This window comes from Eptatretus burgeri, chromosome 5 (assembly GCF_056783735.1).
Source record: "Eptatretus burgeri isolate ZD-2024b chromosome 5, Ebu_testis_v1, whole genome shotgun sequence".
In the NCBI taxonomy this organism is placed as follows: Eukaryota; Metazoa; Chordata; class Myxini; order Myxiniformes; family Myxinidae; genus Eptatretus; species Eptatretus burgeri.
In genome coordinates this window covers 121,468,312-121,491,403 of record NC_140965.1, presented here as the reverse complement: position 1 = coordinate 121,491,403, position 23,092 = coordinate 121,468,312, and the positions used below count along the sequence as shown (strand labels likewise).

Genomic DNA, 23,092 nt, shown 5'->3' with positions numbered 1-23,092 from the left:
GATGCGTGCAACGCGCTATGCCTAAGTTAGACTATCGTTGGGCATCGGTTGTGTAGGCCGACAACAGGTTCAGCATTCGTTGGTATAAGTTATCTATAACACAACAAAACATTCTGTGTCCATTATCAATGCGTTATACATAAGACCAAGTCGCTATGAATACGTCCGAATCTTTAAAAAAAACATCAAAAGTTCAACGTAAGCCAACGTTTTACATACATTTTAATACGTTGCCATCGCTGGCTAAAACGTCAAGGTGTGACCGGGCCTTAAGGTGGGTACAGAAAGCGATGGGTTTTGGACACAAGATTTCGATGCAAACACTGAGTTCGGGGTTTTTTTTCCCTCCGGATCCGGATCTTTAAGCTTTTTTCCCTCCGGATTTTTAAATCAGCTGTTCACCACCATCTGCTATCATCCTCAATTCAATATCATGATCTTGTCTCTCCTCCTTGTCCCCCCCCCCATCTAAAACCACAATCCCTCCTCTTTCCAAATTTTTCCTCCTGAGAGTTTCCTTCTGTATCCGTCTTGTCCAATCCATGCCTGTTCTCCTGTCCCCATTTCTCCCCCCACCCATTGTTTGCCTGCCTCCCTGTTTTTGTCTTTGGCTCTGCTGTTGGTGTTTCCTCTATCCCTCTCTGCTGTTCCTTTTGTCCTGTTGTGTCCTGATCTGTTCGGTGTACTAGTACTGTCCCTTCAACTAGCCTTGACTGTATATACAAAAAACCCCACTTTTCACTTCACATGTGGGGTAATCGTACGTAAGGTGGGATCCTGTAGCATGATGGTGAGAGCAATGATGTTAGTTAAACCACATGCGGTGCAATAATGTTTGGAGAGTCCACTCTGGGGATGGGAGGTCGTCAGTTAGATTCTGACCATGGCCAATTCACACCAAACACCTCAGAACTTCCTTGCTTTTATGCCCAGCATTTAAAGGATAACCCCCATAGTTTGGCATCCATTTGGAGGAGGAAATTTGTCCTTCATTGCCTTGCTGAGTACGGAGAGAAAAGCGATTAAAAAAGAAAATGGACTTGAATGAGTATTCTCTTAAGTGACGTCACTTCTGTCAAGGTCATTGACTGTGTTTGACTCGTTCAGTCCAGTGTTCAGTCCAGTGCTGTCTCGTGTATTTGTCTCCATATCTTTGTGTGATTTATGTATGCTGCTCCACTCAAGCCTAATAGCTGTAAACAATAAACGAAGGGTCATGCTAATATGATTATTTGAATTATTAAAAGAAAAGCTCTTTTTGACATATTTTCAAATATTGTATCAAATATTGAAAATATTATTTTGTGATATTCTGATCAAGAAACATGAGCTTCCATTGTGATGTCTTTAATTAGGTTTTGCAAATTCTAAATCCGGCTGCTGGGAATACTCCAGCAGGTTTAAAATGATTCCACATTTATCACAGGTGAATCGGCCAATGTCGAGACCAAGAGGATAAATCCAGAAAACAATGCACTCAGTGGGATGGAAGACCCTCAAAAAGTTGATGACGGTATAACGATTATCTCATCTGATCATAAGAAAAAATATTATTGCTTCTCAGCTCACAGAGTTCAATGAACAACAATCAATCCTGCTTATTAGCAGTGGAACTAAAAATCTCTCTATTTCCCGACAGAGTCTTTCCGATGCAGCTGTAAAATCACTCGCTGGGGAACCGTGTCTCTATGTCTGTGTGTTTCTGTCTCTCTGTCTGTCTCTCTGTCTCTGTTTTGTGTTTTTAATAACGTTGCAGTCGTGGTGGTGTGTTGTTAATAATGTGGTGGTGTGTTTTTAATAATGTGACAGTGTTTGGTGCACTGTGCAGTGATGTGCAGTGAGACAAGCATAGGAAGCAGATCGACGCTAATATATATATATATATATATATATATATATATATATATATATATATATATATATATATATATATATATATATATGTACACACACACACACACACACACATACACACGTCGGTGGACACTTTGAGACCTGGGAAAGTTGCAACAGATCATCAGCACTTCGTGCCCCGTGAAGCAGTCTCCAGCTGAGGTCCCCAACCACCACCCCAGTCTCTCAACTTCGCCTCTATCATGCCCCATAAAGTGCTCCAGTTAACGAGTGGCGATTACCCACGAGAAGTGGACAAATGCACCCCCAAATAATTTAGCTCATTGCAGCTCCATGTCAATCTCTGAAAAGTTGTTGGGAACTCCATAATCTGTATTCGTCCAATCAGAAGCCCAAAGCTTTTTCTCCAATTTGTTATGGCAAATGACCCCGTTGAATAGTCCTGCTGACAATCATAAATGCCTTGCATAACGCTTGGACGACTGGTAGGAACTAACACCTCATCTGCATATGCAGAAAGTTTGAGAGAGACACTGTTATACGGCACCACAATGCCAGATAGCCTTCACCTCATCAAACAAAGGAAGGGTTCGATACATAGGGAGTGGAGTAGGCCAGACAGGGGGCAGCCTTGTCTTATTCCTCTCTCAAATAGAAAGAGCATGAGCAGGTAACCATTGACTTCTACTAGGCATTCTGCCGAGCTGTACAACGTCTTGGTCATGCATACATATCACCTCCCCAACCCAAAAGTCAGCAGGGTCTCAAAGAGATAATCATGATTCCTCTGGTCGAAGGCTTTCTCTTTATCCAAGGAAAGGAATCCGACTTGAGTCTGAGTCATGTCTGCATAATGTGTTAAGTCTCTGATCAGGGATATCTTGTCATGTATTGTTTGACTAGGAATGGCATACGACTCGTCAGGGGTGACTAATTTTGTTAGTACTGGTGTCAGACGGAGTGACGACATTTTTGCCATGATCTTATAGTCCGCGCACAGCAGAGACACTGGGCAGTAGTTTTTCATGTTTCTAAAGTCACCCTCCTTGGGGATCAAAGCCAAAATCCCTCGACACCAAGAAAGCAGCATTAGGCCTGTATTACATACTTCCTGAGCAACGCTGAGGAAATGAGATCGAACCAAGTCCCATACTTTCCCATATAATTTACATGATAAGCTATCCATTCCAGTGGATTTATCGCTTGATAGATTATATAGGGTGGATGTCAATTCTTCTCGAAATAATGGAGTCTCTTGTTTGTTCCTGGTCTTCCACATAGGGTTCAAGACAAATGCTCCACAAGGTGCCACGTGCACCTGCATTTGTCTTCTTACCCGAATATAGCCGAGCGTAAAAGGCTCTAATTCCTTTCAGAACACTCTCTGAGCTATTGGGTGAGGAGCCATGTTCTGCTAAAATACTGGATATAGTTCGGAATTGACCTTTGCGCTTTTCCGCCCCTTTCAGATAATTCAGGACATATTCATCCTCAAAGAGAAACTGCAAGTGAGAGCGCACATACGCCCCTCGTGCCTTCACACGGCGACATGCTTTAAGGATGTTCTTTTCTTCAGAATCCTGCAGTTCAATTGAGGTAAGTGTGGTCAGGTGCTTCTCAAGATGCAGCAATTCCTCTTCCAGCCTTTGGGTTCCTACCCCAGGTGTTTTTTTCTCGATCCATACGAGTATTCCTGACATCGTAATTTCAGTCGTACGTTGCATCATCCCACCAGAGTCCAAGTGAGCAAAAGTCTCCTTTTTCATTACTCCAGGCTTGCCAGAAATTCAAAAAAATTGACAAAGACTTCATCCTGACCAAAGGCATTGTTCAGGTGCCAAAAACCAGGCACTTGCCTTGTTTCAGCCATGGAAAACTCAATCCAGGTCAGATTATGATCTGGGAAATGGGAAAACGGGAAAACTTTATCCTTGAGTCACTGACACTCTTACACAAACGGTGAGACAAGTAAATTCTTTCGAGCCAGGATTGTGAGATCTGACCACCTCTGATACTCATATATGTGAAAGCTTTGTCTTTGGTGTGCTGTATATGCCAAGTATCTCTCATGTTGAACAGTGTTAATATTTGTTGTAATACTCTAACAGAAGGATTGTGTGGCTCCTGACCTTTAGGATTTAGAGTGCAATTGAAGTCTCCTAGAATTACACCCTCTTCACCAGGCAAGGTGAGCATGAACCTCTTCATATGGTTAACGAAGCACCCTCTTGCAGCACCATGGTGCATACATGTTGACTAAATGTAGAACAAAGTCTTCAACCTTTGCTTATATGTGCAGCAACCGCCCCAAACTGACTTCATTTATGACAAGTATTTCGGAATTAATCCCTGGAGAGAGGAGGGAAGCCACTTCACAGGATGTGTCCATTAAGTGAATGAAAAAGGTGAAGCCTTTCCATTCGTTTCCCCATTGGGATGCAGCCTCTGGGGTTATGTGGGTTTCCTGCAAAAATGTTACTTCAAGTTTCTTCTTTATACAGAAGGACAATACCTGGTGTACACAGAATGCATCCTTGCAGCCATTGGAATTCAAGGATCCAATTTGTAAATTTGGTGTCATCATTGTGTCCTGAGAGTACTCTTTCTGTGAAGGACGCCGCCTTGAGCCATTTTATATTCAGACCCGTAACTCAACAGCTTTGCCAGAAACTTCCTGACCCTGGCTTGCTCGGCCGACCCTGAAGTCCTTGTTCTATATCCCTCTCTCCTCAGTGCATGTAAGGAATGCATGAGCAGGTCATAATCATTCCACTGTTTCAGCGCATTTTCTACTTTCTTGCTGCTGTGTAAGCTTTGTTCTAGGAACTCGAGTATTTCCTGGCTGGGAATACTGGTGTGCTGTAGGCTGTTTGATCTCTGAACCCATCAGTGACCCTTGGTCCTCTTCGCCGTCACCAATGATCTCTTCATCTTCGCTATCTGGAGGTTCAAGATCCTTTTCCTTTGGTATACATATACTATTTGTCAAGTCTTCTACCTTGTCCTTTTTAAGTGTAGCAACCTGGTGTTGCCTGGTGTTGGCTTAATGGTTATGGTGGCAGGCTTTGGATCCTAGGGTCCTGAGTTCAAATCCCGCTCAGCTGTTGAATAAATACCAGGCGGGGTTAACTCGGCCTGTCTTCTTTCCGAGGTCAGCAAAATGAGTGCCAGCATGCTGGTATACTGTGTCGGAGTGGTGACCCATCCAGGATTGTGCCCAAGAGCCAAGGAGACTGCTTAGGCAGCACCAACGCTCTGCACGGAGTAGGATCCCAATCTCCTCTCCTCCTTTCTTAAGGATTTTTTTTGTATTTATTTTTCTTTTTCCTTTTCTTCCCCTCAGTGGAAGGGGTAGAGGCTTGGTTAAAAACACACATCAACCACACAACCCCCCTTGACAAGACATGCACCAACAACACTCTGGACACATGTACACAATCACCCATCAATACTCACACTACCTGAAAGTCTCATCAACATCCCCATACACCTCTATCTCCAGAACTTCCAGGTACCTATCTAATTCTAATTTAAACTTATCCACTGTGTCTGCAGCCATGACCTTTCCAGGGAGGCCATTCCATGCATTAACTACTCTCTGAGTGAAAGTCCCCTACCTTACCACAGGGTTAACTCTCTTCTTTACTCTCAGGCTCTGGCCTCTGGTCCTCTCACTGTCTACTCTGTTGAATAATTCATCAGCACTTATTTTATCTCTACCTATCATTTTCTTAAACAGCGCTGTCATATCTCCTCGTAACCACCTCCTTTCTCATGTATGAAGCCCTGTCTCCTTCAGCCACTACTCATAGCTGAGTTTAGCTCGGCCCAGAATCAATATAGTCGCCCTGCGCTGAACCCTCTCTGTGGCATCTATGTCCTTCCTGAGTTGTGGTGACCAAAACTGCACGCAATATTCTAGATGTGGCCCTCACTAAATTCCTGTACAATGTTAACACCACCTCTTTTGATTTATAATTGATCCCCCTATGAATACAACCTAAAACCCAATTTGCTCGACCGATATCTGCCTGACACTGTACTGCCTGCTTACCTCCCATATATATTACCACTCCGAGATCCTTCTCCTGTGTGATCCTGTCCTAGATTATCTCTCCGAGATCCACTCCAAAATTACCCCTTGCATCATGTAATCTCTATTTTCATTGTTCTTTCCCATCCCCAACTCCTTACATTTGCTCAGGTTAAATTCCAAACTTAGCATCCAATATTTCAGAATCATTTGGCTCTGTCGAGTTGGATGCCTGAAAGTTGTTCATCTTCACCATTCATTCTTCGATATGTCTTTGGGTGGATTTGGGAGCAAAGCCTTCCCATGTCCTGTTGATCGAGGAACACTTGTTTCTTCTTCTTCCTCTTCCTCTTCTTCTTCTTCTTCTTCTTCTTCCATTTTTCAAATTGGGTATCAACTCTTTTCTCTTCAGAACACTCGACCTTATGAATCCCTTTGACACATTCTTCTCTGTTTCATCCTCAATGGGTCCTGATTTTCACTTCTGCACTGTCTGTTGTCCTTCGTCTCACTGTCTACCATTGGTTTACGGCAGCTGAAGAGCGAGGCTGAGGAGATGGTAATGAACCTATTCTAAGGATGGCTGTTTCAAAGGAGCAGATGTCTGACTTGAAGTACTTGAAGTAACACTGGAACCTGCTCTGGGCTGATTCAGGCATTTAGTAGCTGTAACCTCTTAAATGGTATTGGGGCAATCTGGTCTCATGTGATTCTTTGCTTTGCATAGATAACAACGAGAAGGGCACTCGGAAGAGAGCATACTTCCGCCCTGTAATGCCTGATCCACGAGAACATATCGGGCCCAATACATTTTTGAACAAGAAGAAAATATCATGTGATATATCGTTTTTGAGCCCTATCTCTCAATGGTGAAGAATCACTTTAAAAATTCCAATCGTCGGACTTTTTGAGATATCCTGTACACAAACAAACACAGAGAGGGGTGAAAACATAAACTCCTTCACCTCCGGTGATGGGGGTAGGTCAGGTCAAGTATGGGAGCATGCGCCAGAGCAGCGCGTCACTGCTTCCACTTTCCGGCCGGTACTCCAGGGGCCTCCATATGGCCATCCCCCAGGCATATTCCTGGCCCATCCCCATCTCCTTGAAATGTCGATCAACCTGCTGCAACCACGAGGCACGTGGTCGGCCCATTGGCTTTCTCCACTCACGAGACTCCCTCATTCAGAGAATCTAGTGAGCGGGATCAGCATCAGGAAAATGAGCCACATGTCCATACAGCCGCAGCTGTCGCTCACAGACTATAAAGGTAACAAATCTCATTTGAGTCTCTCTCAGCAACCGCTCGTTCAACACAAAGTCTGATCAGCGAAAACCAAGGATTCCCCAAAGAGACCTGGTAACAAAGGATATAGGTCTCCCTCTCAGATCCTTGGTCAGAGTCCAAGTCTCACATCCATAGAGCACCAAGGACCTGCAGACTCGGACTTTGTCCTCCTGCACAGGTACCGGCAGTGCCACAACACATTATCCAGTGAATCCATGACTCTCCAGGCCCGACCTAGACGTCTAATGACCTCTGACTCACAGCCAGCAGAGACATGAATACCACTGCCAGGGTAAGTGAATCTCTCCATGACCTCAACATCCTCACCACAAACAGGCACAGAGAGGAGATAACGAGGCTCATTTCTCATACAAAATATGCTGTTGTTCCTTCCATCAAAGGGAATGACAAAGGACCACTCACTTTCGTCATCATTTTTCAATTCAATGGAGACTTGCCTTTCAAAGGACACGACATGTTGTCGGGAGGGGTCATGGCAACCGAAAAACACAGGCGTGATTGGTGATCTTAACACATCCAATCATTCCAGGAAAGGCACGACAACATTGTCAGGAAATAATGGGGTATACTAGAAATAATATTCCTTGTACCCAGACTTAACAGTGGTTCAACTTGTACAAAGAGTTATCCCACACCAATCCCTTTCTCAATCACCTTATTTGATGCAGCTTTCGAGTTAAGAAAGAACACAGCTTGTCCATACATTTTCGAGGCTGCGACTATAGTTGATGGATCAACAAGACCAGCTATTGCCTTTACATACACCTCGATTTTGGTAATTTGTACCAACTCGCATTTCACACCGTGCTTCCTTGTAGAAGCCTTAAACAGTGTGCAGGGTGGTTCACATCTGCTCTGGAGGTAGTAAGGGCCATTCTTGCCCATGCACCATCCAGAGGCATCATTATTAACGGTATATTATCCATCAAACGGAAAGTTAAATGAAATAAATAATAATATTTATCTCATTCACAAGGTTAGACTGCTTTAGTACTCTACTATCAATTCACTCCAAAGGATAACTAAGTGCGGATTGAGCAAATAAGCTTCTAATCCCGATCAGCAACCGATTCATAATTAGCACAGGAAAGTAAGGGGTAATTAAGAAAAAAAAAAAGAATTCTAAACTAGTTTTGTTGTTCCGCCACAAATAGGGCAAAGCAAATCTAGCACTGACAGCGCGTCGTTGCTGCGGCTAGGCCTCAACACGAACAAGGCTAATTAAATCACCCAAACCACAAAAATAAAACAAACAAATGAACCCACTAGGTTCATATAACCAAAATAAACCTACTAATAGAACCGGAGGATAGATATAGCTGAAGGCAATGATATTTTCACGTCATAATATGTAAATTTTATCAATATAATATCGTGATATTGTGAGTGTGAAATCTATTTTTAAATTTGTCTTCACCCTTTTTAGCCGCGTCGCGTTGCTTGGCTCTAAGAGAGCTCCGCGCTGTTCTTCTTCTGCTTGTTCTTCTTCTGGTGAAGACAAAACCTTTATGACGCGGCTCTTGGACACATTTGTCCTTGTTAGCATATGTGAATGAGAACATAAGTAAATAAATATATTGTGTCTGAACATAATGAAGAGAAAGGAAAAAATAAAATTTATCAGAAAGTATGCTGAAGCACCATGGGAATTAATGATGCCATGAAATGTTTTTTTTTTTTTACAATTTCCATTCGTTTTGAAGGACATTTGTTGCAATTTTGCAATTTGTCAAACATTACGATTTGTATTTGTTGGTGTGTGCTGGAAATAACATGTATTCTGTGAGCATTTTCCCTCATGTGATATATTCTCAATGGGGTGATATCGCCTTGTACAAGGAAGATGTTGGAAGCCTCTGTCATTTCCTGCATGCCAATGAGGAACGATTTGGCAATGAGAGATGGAAGCACTATTGTTTTGGAAATATTCATCGTTGTCAAGGTTGCCGTGGAGCATAATGTGATGCATTCCGTGTAAAAAGAGAACAACAAACCCGTACAATCTCATTTAGACATTGAGAAGAAGCAGAGAACATGCACAAATATCACAAAATTAATGTTTCATCTCTATAGTCACTTGTATGACGGAAACATTGCAGGACAAGGGCATCCCATTCATACTTCTCATCAAAAAAAAAACCCGGATATATATATATATATATATATATATATATATATATATATATATATATATATATATATATATATATATATATATATATATATATACAAATAAATATATATATACAAATAAATATATATATATATATACAAAATAAATATATATATATATATATATACACAAATAAATATATATATATATATATATATACACAAATAAATATATATATATATATATATATACACAAATAAATATATATATATATATACACAAATAAATAAATATATATATATATATATATATATATATATATATATATATATATATAAATATATATATATATATATATATGTATATATATATATATATATATATATATATATATATACATATATATACACAAATAAATATATATATATACACAAATAAATAAATATATATACACAAATAAATAAATATATATATATATATATATATATATATATATATATATATATATATATATATATATATATACACACAAATAAATATATATATATATATATATATACACACAAATAAATATATATATATATATATATATATATATATATATATATATATATACACACAAATAAATATATATATATATATATATATATATATATATATATATATATATATATATACATATATCCAGTGCTGTTGATCAGGAATCACTCATTGCATGTCACAGTTCGGGTCAGATTGGATCTGTGACGTGACGTAGGTACCAAGTAAACCTGTACTAACCTGTTCCAAAGTTGGGTTGTCGGTGACTGACCTGTCTCTCCCACCAAGTTTCTTGATGAGAAGGGTGTGTGTACGATATGGACACCCAGCAGGATTAAAGACAAAACCTGTCAAAGGGTGGAGGAGCTCCTTGTGAGCCAACGGCCATCCATATCTAGTGCCCAACTGTGTCTGCGGGCATCCTTATGCAGTTGGGTTACTTCTTATTTGGAAGTTGGTGGGAGGATTTGCACTCTGACCACCGTAAAACCATTCATTCCGCAAAACTCAAAAACGCAAAGAAATCTGAAAACCCACTCCGTGGGAGTCCCTCCTGTGCAACTTCCCTTCAGAGGGCAGCTCACTGGATGACGGGATTGGGGCAAAGCCTTTGGGACCCCCATTCTTTGATGACAGGAGGGAAACCACAGGATAACATTCCCGGGTCAGATTGTGGGAGATGTGTTGGAGTGGTGCTGAGATGTCGTCCACCAAACGGCGGTCTCCTTGGGTTAACATGAGGCGGTCCCTTTGGGTGGGTTCCTGGAATGTCCTATCCCAAAGAGAGGATAATCACCTGTCTCTGTTATCATCTGAGCTCAAGCATTTGGACATCAGTATTGCAGCACTCTCTGAGGTTCGGAGACCATATTGCAGCAAGATCATGGTGGGTGGTTACACCTACTATGGGTCTGGGTGCTCTAATGGTAACCAAACTCAAGGAGTTGTTGTAGGGGTGTCCAATAAGCTGACTCCAATGATAATTGCGGTAACACCGGTCAACGAGCATATTATGAGACAGGATTCGTCACTCCTTTGGTGTCATTCCCCGGTCTCTGTTTATGCTTCGACTGAGGCGAGTGATCTCACGGTGAAGGATGCATTCTACGCCACGCTGGGGTCTGTGGTTGATCAGTGCCCCAGAGGAGATACACTTCTAGTTTTGGGGGATTTCAATGTATCGACTGGAACTGATAGGGATGGTTATGAGACATGTGTTGGTCCCCATGGGTCAGGAATTATGAATCAGAATAGCACTAAGTTCCTTGACCTTGCAAGAAGTCATGGACTTAGGGTGGCCGGTTCATGGTGTCAGCACCCACAAGCTTTCGCTGGACTTGGTTTTCCAATGCTCGCAGTGTGGCCAAGGAGATTGACCATGTCCTAGTTGATGGTGGCTGGAGGATGATACAGAAATGCAAGGTCTACCGGAGTGCTCAGTTCCTCAATACTGACCACCGGCTTGTTGCAGCAACTCTGAAGTTGCACCTTAAATCCAGGAGAATGGTACCATCCCAACCTAGGCTGGATGTTGGCAAGCACAAGGATGAGAGGGTAGCTGAGAAGTTAGCAAACAAGCTGAGTGGAGATTTGGGGGGTCTGGGTGATTTGGAGATCCTGAAGAGTTGTGGAGTGCCATCAAGACCACCATCCTTGATGTTGCCAGGGAATGTCATGGAATTCACCGAAGGGTGAAGAAGAATTTTGTCTCTCAAGGGACACTGGATACCATTGACCAGAGTCACAAGGCCAGGCTGAATGGCAGAGCTGAGCTATTCAGGGAGCTGAGGCGTCAAACTGAACGTGTGCTCAGGGTGGACAATGAGGCCTATGTGCGAGGAATCTGTGAGTGGGTGGAGCATCACCTACAATCTCTGATTGCCATTTTCTTGTTTTGTTTTGCGATGGGATCAAAGATGGCCGACTGGCAGCCATTTTAGTTGTAAAAAAAAACCCGATGTTGAACACGTCCTGCACCATTTCTCGGACATGTATTCACCAATCTTGTTCAAACTTGACTCACAGATAACGAATAATGGCTTACATAAGCACGGCATGTTTCTTTCGAGATCAGATCCAAGATTTGTCGACTGGCCGCCATTTTAGTTATTTAAAAATGCGATGCAAGTTGAACACGTCCTCAACCATTTCTTGGATATGCATTTATCGATCTTGCTCAAACTTGGCACACAGATAATGAATGATGCCTTACATATGGGTGTCATTGTTTTTCGAGATAAGATCCAAGATGACCATCTGGTGGCCATTTTGTTACTTAAAAGTGTCCCCAACCATTTCTGATTCGACTGGCCGAATGGTGAAGAATCATGCCTGTTCCGATTTTGTTCAAACTTGGCAAATGTCACATGTCACAAATGTTCTTGTATGTCACATGACCACTTAATTCAGTTGAGTGCACACATAAATCTTCTAAATCTGAGCTCACCCTTTAACTCTGTGCAGCAATATTACTAAAACCATGGGGATATGACATTTTTTGTGTTTTCTCCTTGTTTCACTTGTTTTCCCGCCAAACCTCACCCCATAATTTTGAAATAGTCCTGTTTCGATAAACATCAGGGGAACACATGTTTTAATCGATTCATTACATTACAATGCTTTCTTTCCCTGAGGTGGAGCATTCACTTTGTGCTGTGTTTATCACCATTCACAAGTTCATTATGTTTCGTCAACAAAGTGAGACACCACGACTGGTCGTGTGGGGGCCTCATGTTATGTGGGTCCCCATGCAATTGCATGGGCTGCATGGTCCTCGCACCGCCCCTGCCCAGGGCCCACGTTGAGCTCGGGGCCCCTGGGTATGGGCCCTGCTGCCCGTGCATTAATCCGCCAGTGCTGAAAAATGCAAAGCTGGGAAAGTAGCCAGAACAGCTGAGCAATTGAGATGCCCAATGGAACCATTACCTGAGAAACAAGACTTATTCCACAATGATTTTAATGATCAAAACAAACTGTAAATGAATCATTCCTTCTTCATTACGACATGTCCCATGAAGTTTTAATTGGCTGCTCCAAGAGCATGTATTATTGCCCATCATTTATGAACCATCTGGCCAGCCAGCTGATGTTCAATTGGAGTTAGCAAGGCAGGGCATGATGAAATTGAACAGGGTACTGGAGATAACTCACCAACACCTCATTGAATTACACCCTGGGATCTTTTACATCCACCAGTCATCAATATTGAAAGATGGTTTTCCAACTTAATGTCTCACCTGACAGAAGTTAAACAATTTGATTTTAAAAAGTGTTCTGAACAAGGTGGGTTGTAGTTGGGTGTGTGTGATCTAATTTATTGCTGTAAATTGTATGTGGCATGCAAATGCATAGATTATATTTTATACGATTTGATTAATCTTTCTAGCAAAATAAAATATTACCATCCTTTTGTCTTGTCCGTTTTGTATTTTGCTCTGTGTCAGGTTTTGTATGCTGAATGCAATGGTGATTCCAACAAAGAAGAGCGACCTAGGCAAATACATTTTAAACTAGGACACTCGTTGGAGTGCATACCTCTGCCACTCAATGCCTGATCCACAAGAACATATCCAGTCCAATACATTTTTTAAATCTCATGTGATACACTATATAGTTTTGACCCTATCTCTCAAAGGTGAAGAATCACTTAAAAAATTAAATAATTCTCGTATCTGGATCCCGATTCAGATCTTCACCAATATCAAATCAATTCTGCCTTTCCACACATCCAACCTGTCTTCCAAGTTTTGTCCGAATCCGTCCACAACTCTTTGAGGTATCGTGTTATCTATCGGTTTAGCCCTATCTCTCAACGGTGAAGAATCGCTTAAAAAATTACCAGAAACGGATCCAGAATCGGATCTTCACCGAAATTGAAACAATTCTTCCATGTCACACGCCCAACCTGTCCACCAAGCTTCATCTGAATCCGTCCACAACGTTTTTTGAGATATCATGCTTTCTATTATTTTTGGCGCCATCTCTCAATGGTGAAGAATCGTTTAAAAAATTCTCGTGTCCGGATCTGGATCCAAATCTTCACCAAACTCTAATTAGTTCATCCATGTGACACACCGAACCTGTCCACACAACTTCAGCCAGATCCGTCCCAAACTTTTTGAGATATCCTGCACACAAACAAACAAACAAACAGACAGACAGACAGATAGACAGACAGACAGACAGAGACGGGTGAAAACATAACCTCCTTCACCTTCAGTGGCGGAGGTAAAAATATAACAAAAGGACTCAACGGATCTGGTCCAGAAAACTTAGCTTTTATGAATTGTTAGGAGGAATTCTCAATCCAAACATCCACCAATATTATTATTTTTTTTTACAAGTCCGACTACTTATTATTGTGAATACAAATAACAAAAAATGGAACTCTTCCCTCCCTTCTTCCTTTTCTATGCAGCTTTGCACATTTGTGTGCACTCTTAAGATACTTGACATCTATCCAGCTGAGATAAATGACTGGAAGGTGGGCAGGATTATCAGATTTTATGCTGTTTAGCATTATTTCCTGTTAAAGATTCATGCTTCTGTTAAATTGATTGGTCAAATTCATCAATAGCTGCATAGTTTGAGCACCAACTCCTTTGCATAATACACAGTTAGTGGAGCAGCATAGCAAACCTGTTGTGCATTTTGTGATACAAGCACCAAATTTGGCACAAATATACATTTTCAGATACTGGGCCACTTGAAATTCTCTCTTTATGTCCGCCATATTGGATTTCAAAATGGCCGCCACTTGAAATCGACATTTGCTATTATCTCTGGACGTAATGCAGCCATTGACTTGATTCTGGTATCTAAATGTATGTTTTTGGGGGCAAGGAATCCAATGGTACCATTTTCAACTTAATATTATCTATCACAGTCTGTTATATAATTTACTTTGGAAATTATCGAGGCAAATATTGGATTCAACACAATACTTTGAAAAGAATGTCTTAGTTCTGTAAATGTCTTAGGTATAATACTGACATGCTACATGGTCTAGTATGTGAGGCTAGGTGGACTGGTATCTGAGGCTAGGTATATACCGGTACTAAAGATACGTGTACATAAACAGTGTCATGTTAACAAGTTCAGCATTGCCACAAGTACATGTATGTTGTTGACTCATCGTCATGTGCAGTCCCCTTCACACACACAGAGGGCTGTGCACTGAAGGGCAGCCTTTTTGCACTTGCAGCGCCTCACACACCCTTTCTTGCACTTGCAAGAAACCAGCTCAATGCAGCTGTGAGCTGCCTCAGTTAGCCTGGTCCAGTAAGGTGTGTACTGTCCTTCTCCAGTCCTTGACCAACCCCAGTCGGTTGGTGGAGGGAGCTCTGGTGCTGGCAGCAGTATCTGACCCCACACATGTCCACCTTGATACACTGCCCTCTTGACATGTTCCTCCAGAGCTGCCTTCGTTGGAGGGATGAGCTGCACATTGTCCTTCCTTGCGAAGAGATTCCTCCTGGCCTTGTCAATGTCTGTGCATTTGCTGGTTCGATCATACAACAGGATCACGAACCTCTCGATGATGCGCATTGCATCGTCTGGTATGTCACGAGGTGCAGAGGACAGCAGCAGCAGCGCCTCAGTGAGTTCTGGCAGTACCGTCCAGACTGCCCACGCAGTCTTCTTGCCATGTCTATGAAAACTAGACACAGTGTTGCATCTAGTTAGAATGTGGAACATTGGCAGTGCACCAGCCTTCTCTCGTCCCAATCCAGCTGCTATTTTGTGTGCTGCTCGGTATCGGAAACTCTGGCCTGTTCCGAATGCCAGCCACAGTTTGTCTTCTGGTTGCAACTCCTGTGCCAGGGACACTGCCAGCACCACAACATCGGTGTCTACAGTCCGGATGAGTATTGCATGGTGTCCATGCTGGACTGCGTGAGATGCATGTAGCAACATCCGACTGTCTGCTTCTTCATGGTTACATGGGGCGAGTGAGGTCAGATCTGGCAGTCGTGGCTTGCTGAGCACTGCCTCTCCATCAGTAATGACGAGTTGCTTGTCCTCCTGGTCAAACCATTCCATGAGAGCTGCTGAGAGGAACCTGAACAGCTCGGTCTTGTTGCTGTCCACTCGTAGGAAGTTATGCCAGTTTCCTGGTATGGCTGCGGCAGCCACCACACGTCTCCGCACACCTTGTCCCCGCTTTTCACGTGTACTACATTTCAGTGAATCAGCAAGGTAAGTATCCCAGACCAGATCCAGGCGTGACACTGTTTGCAGCTTCGTGGACATATATGGGATGAAGATCTGTTGTGCATACTCTTCAAAGGTCTTTGATGGAGCCGGCTTCAGCATCTGGACGATGGCTGCTCCATCAAGCACAATACAGGTCGTGACAGGAGTCTCTGTCTTTGCGTCGGAGACTTCTTCCAAGCATGTGAGGAGATCACTCTTGGTACCAGTGCAGAGGCTTCCACCATCAGACAATGCAGGAGGACATGCCTGATTCTCGTGACAAAAGAACTCCTCAAGGTTTCCATCCCTCGTCTGGCAGCCAATGTACAGGTGTGTGAAGAGTTCACGGTCATTCTTGATGGAGGCGAGCTGTTGCTAACCTATGCTCTGGCTTCTTGGAGTGGAAGTGCTGAACACCTTCAGCTTGTTATGAGGAATGGGTGCGTCCACTGCCTTTGTTCTGTCCAACAGACAATCTCTGGTGAAAGCCTCGAACTGCTCTTGGCCAATCCTCTTGGCATTCATCACGGTCTCCACAGCAGCAGGATCTGCGATCTCCTTTGTGTCCAGTTTGCCTACATCCTGACTCTCCTCCTCAAATGCGTTGCCCATCTCCTCTATGCACCGACCAGAGAGCGAACATCTTTCACAAATGAGGCCTGTACACTTGGCGTCTGGTCATGATGACGTGTGTCTGCTGTTTGCCATCTCCAGTCTTGGTTCCTATCCTGGAATTCTTCGATCACCCTGGCAACTTCTGGTCCCACAACCATCCAGCGACGTAGGGCACTAGGGTTGTCAGTGAGCCCAACTGCTCCACCGTCTCCTTTGATGCAGGCATTATTCTGCTCATGTGCCTGGTCAATCGAGATTGAAGAGGAACACCCTCTGTGTTTTCTGAACGGTGAAGTGGCTTTCCCTGAATTTCCTGGCTACATCTCGGTGTTTGATGGTGAGTTCGGCCATGTCCTTCAGGTGCACTGGTATCCACCTCGCATAGTGGGTGTGATCCAGTGCATGGAACCAGGGGACCAGCTCTGTCAGAGCATCGAGGTACATCATTAACGATCCCTGCTTGAGAGAACGCACATACATGAGAACCAACAGTTCTAGTTCCAGCACGGTTGCCCAGTAGTGAAACTGGGGAATGTCTTCTCCTCTCTGGCAACACCAGTCTTCAAACTCCGGAAGGTCCTCTGCATCCCTGGTTTCTCCCAGACAGTAGTGGTTGTATGCACGGTGTTGCAGAATGTACAGTGCTGCAGCAGTCACTTGATGTGCTCTTCTTGTGCGCAAGACATGGGATGCTCGCAGGAATGAGTCTGCTGTCCCTGCTGTCGCAATTTCGGCTTGCACAAGTGCTTGCACCCAACCACTCCCTTTCAGCCAGTCCCCCAGTGTCCTCAGTGCCGCCATCTCTATATGGAGGCCACCAAACATCACCACTATCTGATCTTCACCATAGCTCTCTGGCGACTCCCACTGTATCTGCTTGGCCAAAGCAAACAGTGGCTGATCAACAGTGACCACTGGTGTCTGTCCAGGATTCAGGTGTTCCACAGCATTCTTCACGACGTCCATTGAGTGCCAGATCATGTGTGAGTGCCGGATCATGGCCACTACCATTGGATTCCTTGCCCCCAAAAACATACATTTAGATACCAGAATCAAGTCAATAGCTGCATTACGTCCAGAGATAATAGCAAATGTAGATTTCAAGTGGTGGCCATTTTGAAATCCAATATAGCGGACAGAAAGAGAGAATTTCAAGTGGCCCAATATCTGAAAATGTTCGCAACATACTAATGTACATTTGTGCCAAATTTGGTGCTTGTATCACAAAATGCACAATTATTTTGAATATTTGGGCTAAGCCGCCCCACAAAGTAGTCATCAACAACCCCGGACAAACAAGATACGGTTCAACATGAAAAATTTGACGAAAACACAAACAGCAACAGAAAGATGATGAGAAGGGCACTCGGTAGAGTGCACATCTCTGCCACATAATACCTGAACCATGAAAACATATCCAATACATATTAAAAATATCATGCCAGCTTGGACCCGAGAACAACTCGGGCCCAAGCTGGCCTCCAAAGCCAGTCTCCGACTGGGCATCCTCCGTCGTGCAAAGTCCTTTCTTGGCACACCTGAGCTCATTACCACAAACAAAGCTTTCATCCACAGCATGATGGAGTACTGCTCTCCCCTCTGGACTGGTGCTCCTGCCTCTCAACTTTCTCGGCTTCACGCAGTAGAAACCAAGGCATTTAGGATCATTGGAATATCCCACAATGAGGCTGAGTATTTGGGTCTCTCACTCTCTCACCGCAGGCAGATCGGTGGTCTTTCTGTCTTTTTCCATCAACTCTCCTGCCTCGCCCCCCCCTGCTCTGTCTAAGATATGTCCCCACCATATTTCCACAGGGGGCTCAAGGTCAGCCAGCTACCCCCTTCTGGTAAAACTACCAAAATCAATAATCACTGCTCAACTTCACTCTTTCATTCCTCTTTTTTCCCACCTTTGGAACAAACTCCCACACTCTCTTCAATACAAATCTTCCCTCCAGGTCTTCAAAACAGCTGTTCACCACCATCTCTTATCTTCCTCCATCCAGAAACCATTATCTTTTCTCATCCACCCTAAACCCACCTCCTTCAAATTCCCTGCTTTCCTTCCTGAAATTCCCTGTCGCGTAAGGACCAGAAAGTCCCTGTCGTGTCCATCTTGTTTACCCTGTGTACCCCACCCCACCCCTCTCCCTTCCACAGATCTCCTCATGTCTCTGTTCCCCACTGGTTATTCCTTCCCTCTCCCACCTCTCTTGTTGTACATTCTGTGTGTTAGCTCTCATATGAGCCTCGACAGTGTATACAAAAAAAAACCCCAAAAACCTGATGCCATGAGTCAAACTTACACAAGATGATTACCCTTGATGAAGGAGAGGGTATTGCATTTGGGTCTGTGTTTGTTTGTTTCTTGGCAAAAAAACGTTTTTGTCAAGTATGTTGGTCTGTAGCATTTGTCTGTCTGTCTCTTTGTCTATCTGTCTGTCACACGATTTTTGTCCACATTATTCAAGCAATCGTTTGGAATTTTTTTTGTGTGTGTAGGTGACCGGCCAAGAATGGCAACGCTTAATTTTGGTGAAGATCCGGATCTGCGAATTTTTTAGTGATTCTTCACCATTGAGAGATCGGGCTAAAAATGATATATAGCACAATATTTCAAAAGGTTATGGATGGATTCACACAAAACTTTGTGGACAGGTTGGAAGCACCACTGGGAAGAAATGTTTCAATTTTGGTGAGGATCTGATTCCAGAACTGGAAACAAGAATTATTTAATTTTTAACTGATTCTTCACCATTTTGAGATATCAGGCTAAACTAATATATAGCACGTTATCTCAAAATGTTGAGGACGCATTTGGATGAAACTTGGTGGACAAATTGGGTGTGTTGCAAGGACTAATTATTAGATTTTGGTGAAGATCTGAATCTGGATCTGGATTCAAGAATTTTTCAGGAATTCTTCACTGTTGAGAGATGGGGCTAAAAACTATGTTTAGCATCTTATCTCTAAAAGTTGTGGATGACTTGTGACAAAACGAGGTGCAAGAGTTGGTGAGGTAACAAGAACAAGTCAATTAGATTTTGGTTAAGGGCCAGAATCAGATCTGACCTATCAGTGGTAGGGTGTATCAAACGCCCCCTTTTTTGCGAAAGTTTGAAAAACATAACGGCAATAGGACAGGTGTGTTCGAATAAATGAAAAAAAACATTTCTCTTGTTTTTTCAGAATTTTCAGTCATCATCTTGGGGGTCCACATTGGGGTCAAAGTTCAGGCACGCAGCTCCTGTGCATTTTTCAGAATAAGTGTTATTTTTTACTGTATAGTGACCAAAACTTGTGTCTGGTGGTGAAATAATTCTGACACATCAATGTACTGCTCCTTTGGTGATGTTTGTAACACGGTTGGCTTGTAATTTGTTGGCACAGTTTCCCGTAAAATGGTATTTTTTCCCGGAAATTGTGTTTTCCCAGAGAATTTGACACGTGGCAGATCATGAATGTAAAAGTTTGGACGATTTTCCGAGATGAGCATTTCAAATGCAGAATGCAAAAGATGATGCAAAAGCATTTTGATGCAAAAGCTGATGATGCAAAAGCATTTCGAAGCTGTACCCCACATCAGTGAAATAAGCTTGAAAACTTTAGATCTTGATAAATTCAGCGAAGAGAATTCAGCCCTCATACATGACTGGAGAGTAGGAGTACTGAATGTCACTGCGACCATACAGTCCTACCAGCGAGACGACTATAGAGAGTTCGCTAAATTAGTGGAGATGCATCTTGGTCAGTAAAGACCACAAGTGGACTTCCGGTTTCCTGGAGCAAAGCACCGTGCCCGATGGATGGCAAAGGTCATTTATTGTCGAAAGATTGTTATGCTAGAAACTCAAATTTCTACTCTACCTCCAACTGCAGTTATCACAACACGACACCAGGTACCCAAGATAATAAGATTCTGCAACTTTGCAACACTGATTTATTTCAAATGGTGGAACTCTTGCCTGAGAGCTCTTGATGCGCCATACAATGATTTGTGTCTGTATAAAGATCTCACACGCTATGGATCTGTGGACCCCGAGGTTTCTGCATCCGCTGTCAAAGCTCTACAGCATCATCTTTGGTACTTAACAGCTGAGTTTGTGCCATTAGCCTTATTCAGTGAGGATCTTCCAAGTGCAGAGAAGCTTCGACTGGCTGACTGTATCATCTCTGTTAAGCCTGATAGAGAGGAACTTTGACTATTGCCTATTGGGCGCTTTGGTACAGAATTCGGAAAGCCTCACTTCCCCAAGGACATTCACTTGACATCTAGCCTATCTGACTTTGTCTCGGTTGATTCTTGGTTTGTGTTCTGAGAACTTGAACTGGATGATTCAGTATTAACGTATGAAGTGAGTAAGTGGGCAACACTTCCAACCTATGTGGATTCAAAATCTAAAACCAAAGCACTCAATGTAACTAATGATGTGGCTGAACGTCTAATAAAACTCGGAACGGACTGTTTCAGTGCAGCTAGGTCTGAAGAACACTTTCAGAATGTTCAACAAGTCACTGAGAATGACAGGAAAGAGAATCCGAATCTTCGGAAACACTTGAAACTTGATCATTAATGATATTATACGAGTACCTCGATATGAATACACATAATTCTGGGTAATAAAGCCGTGAATTTGACAGAACCGAGGCATTTGTTACTACTTTGTTGTTTTTTTTTCTGAGAAAATCACGTTTCCCGCTTCTCTGGCAAATTTCCCAGAAAATTTGATTGGCTCTATATCACTGGAACGTCACCAAAGGAGCAGTACATCGATATGTCAGAATTATTTCACCACCAGACACAAGTTTTGATCACTATATAGTGAAAAATAATGCTTATTCTGAAAAATGTGCAGGAGCTGCGTGCCTGAACTTTGACCCCGATGTGGATCCCCAAGATGATGACCGAAAATTCTGAAAAAAAATGAGAAATGTTTTTTCATGAATTCGAACACATCTGTCCTATCGCCGTTATGTTTTTCAAACTTTCGCAAAAAAGGGGGCGGCAGATGCACCCTAATCAGTGGCATACAAAATGTAAAATATTCAGCCTGGCGGAGGTATGTTCTCGAAGGAGTGCCGTTTCGTTTTGCCAAGTTGTCACTCCATGAGTGATTTTTTATTTGTATATCCGCACAGAACTTTCGTGTTTTTCTCTGCAACCACTTGTCAGATGGAAACGAAATATTCACCATTGGTGTGACTACTCAAGGAGAATGTTTTAATAATTATGACGTCATAGGTCATGTGCTGTGGCAGCCATGTTGGAAAAATGAAAAAAACTTTGGACCTCTGTATCTTTAAAACTGCACCAAGGAAAAAATTGAAACTTCGTACACGGCAAGTACTCCTCATGTGGAATGAGTGTGGTTTTTAAAAAAATGAAGTCATAGATACCTTTGTTATGACGTCATAATTGCATATGTTGAGCGTTATATCCGATGAGTATGAAAAGTTTGAGGGTCATCTTGGGTTAAAATGGTCAACAAAAAATTGATTTGATCACGTCAGCGGTCAGGCGATTCGGCAGCCATATTGTTTAAAAAAAAAAAACCTTCAAAAATCCTTTTCTCTGAAATGGCTCAACAGATCGAGGCGAAACTTTACACATATGACCGCCTGTACATGAGGAACAAAAGGGTGACACATATGATATCGTAGGTCAGATGGTTTGGTAGCCATATTGGATTTACCCTAAAATCTATTAAAATACACCACTCAAAAGAAGTTCTATCGAGGGTCTCCAATCTCTGTTTGCTCTTTTCGTGTTGGAGATATTTATTCAACTTTGTTCATTTCTTCTGTAATAATAAATGTTAGTGTGTGTCAGTCATTCAGTGTGTGTGTGTCCTCAAAAATTCCAAAACCATAAAACCTTGCCACCTGAAGCTTTGCATGCACAAAAAGGGAACTCCAAGGAAGTGCATGAGTGAAATCCAACCAACAACGTATATGTTGGTTAAATTGGGTGTCTGGGTTAATGAAAACACCCCTTTTGAAGGTAATTAACAGCCTTATTTTATTACATCCTTTTGCAGGTGCATCCTTGGTCAGCTCGTTTTTCCTTGCTGGGGTCTTAATTCGGCATTTTGTTTCTCCTGCTCATCAATGCCTTAAATTTGAACAGGCCATAACACTTTCTTAACAAGGAAACACTCAATTTTTTTTTCACTTTCCTCACTCATATCATCGATTCATAGCTAGGAATCGCTGTATACATTGCTTTTGTAAATGTTATAGTTTTCAAATTATGAGCTTGGAGTGATTTCATGCATTATACGATGCGATTTTCCACGATCTACTCTCATGGACTAATTAAAGAATATAATCAAAATATAACTGCTGTTTTGAGGATCAGTTCATATGGACTAAATAACTGTCAAAATATATAGTGAAATTTGAAATGTTAAGAAATCAGCAATGTTTTCGTTTT

At 42.4% G+C, this 23,092-nt stretch overlaps 1 long non-coding RNA gene across 1 annotated transcript in view; it reads right to left on the bottom strand.

The window, feature by feature from the left end:
• Positions 1 to 8,613: 8,613 nt before the first annotated feature.
• Positions 8,614 to 23,092, bottom strand: part of LOC147027253 (uncharacterized) — a 155,229-nt gene continuing 140,750 nt past the window's right edge. Inside the window, exon 3 of the long non-coding RNA XR_015057967.1 lies at positions 8,614 to 8,684. This is a non-coding gene — a long non-coding RNA (uncharacterized LOC147027253). The remainder of the gene's footprint in view (positions 8,685 to 23,092) is intronic.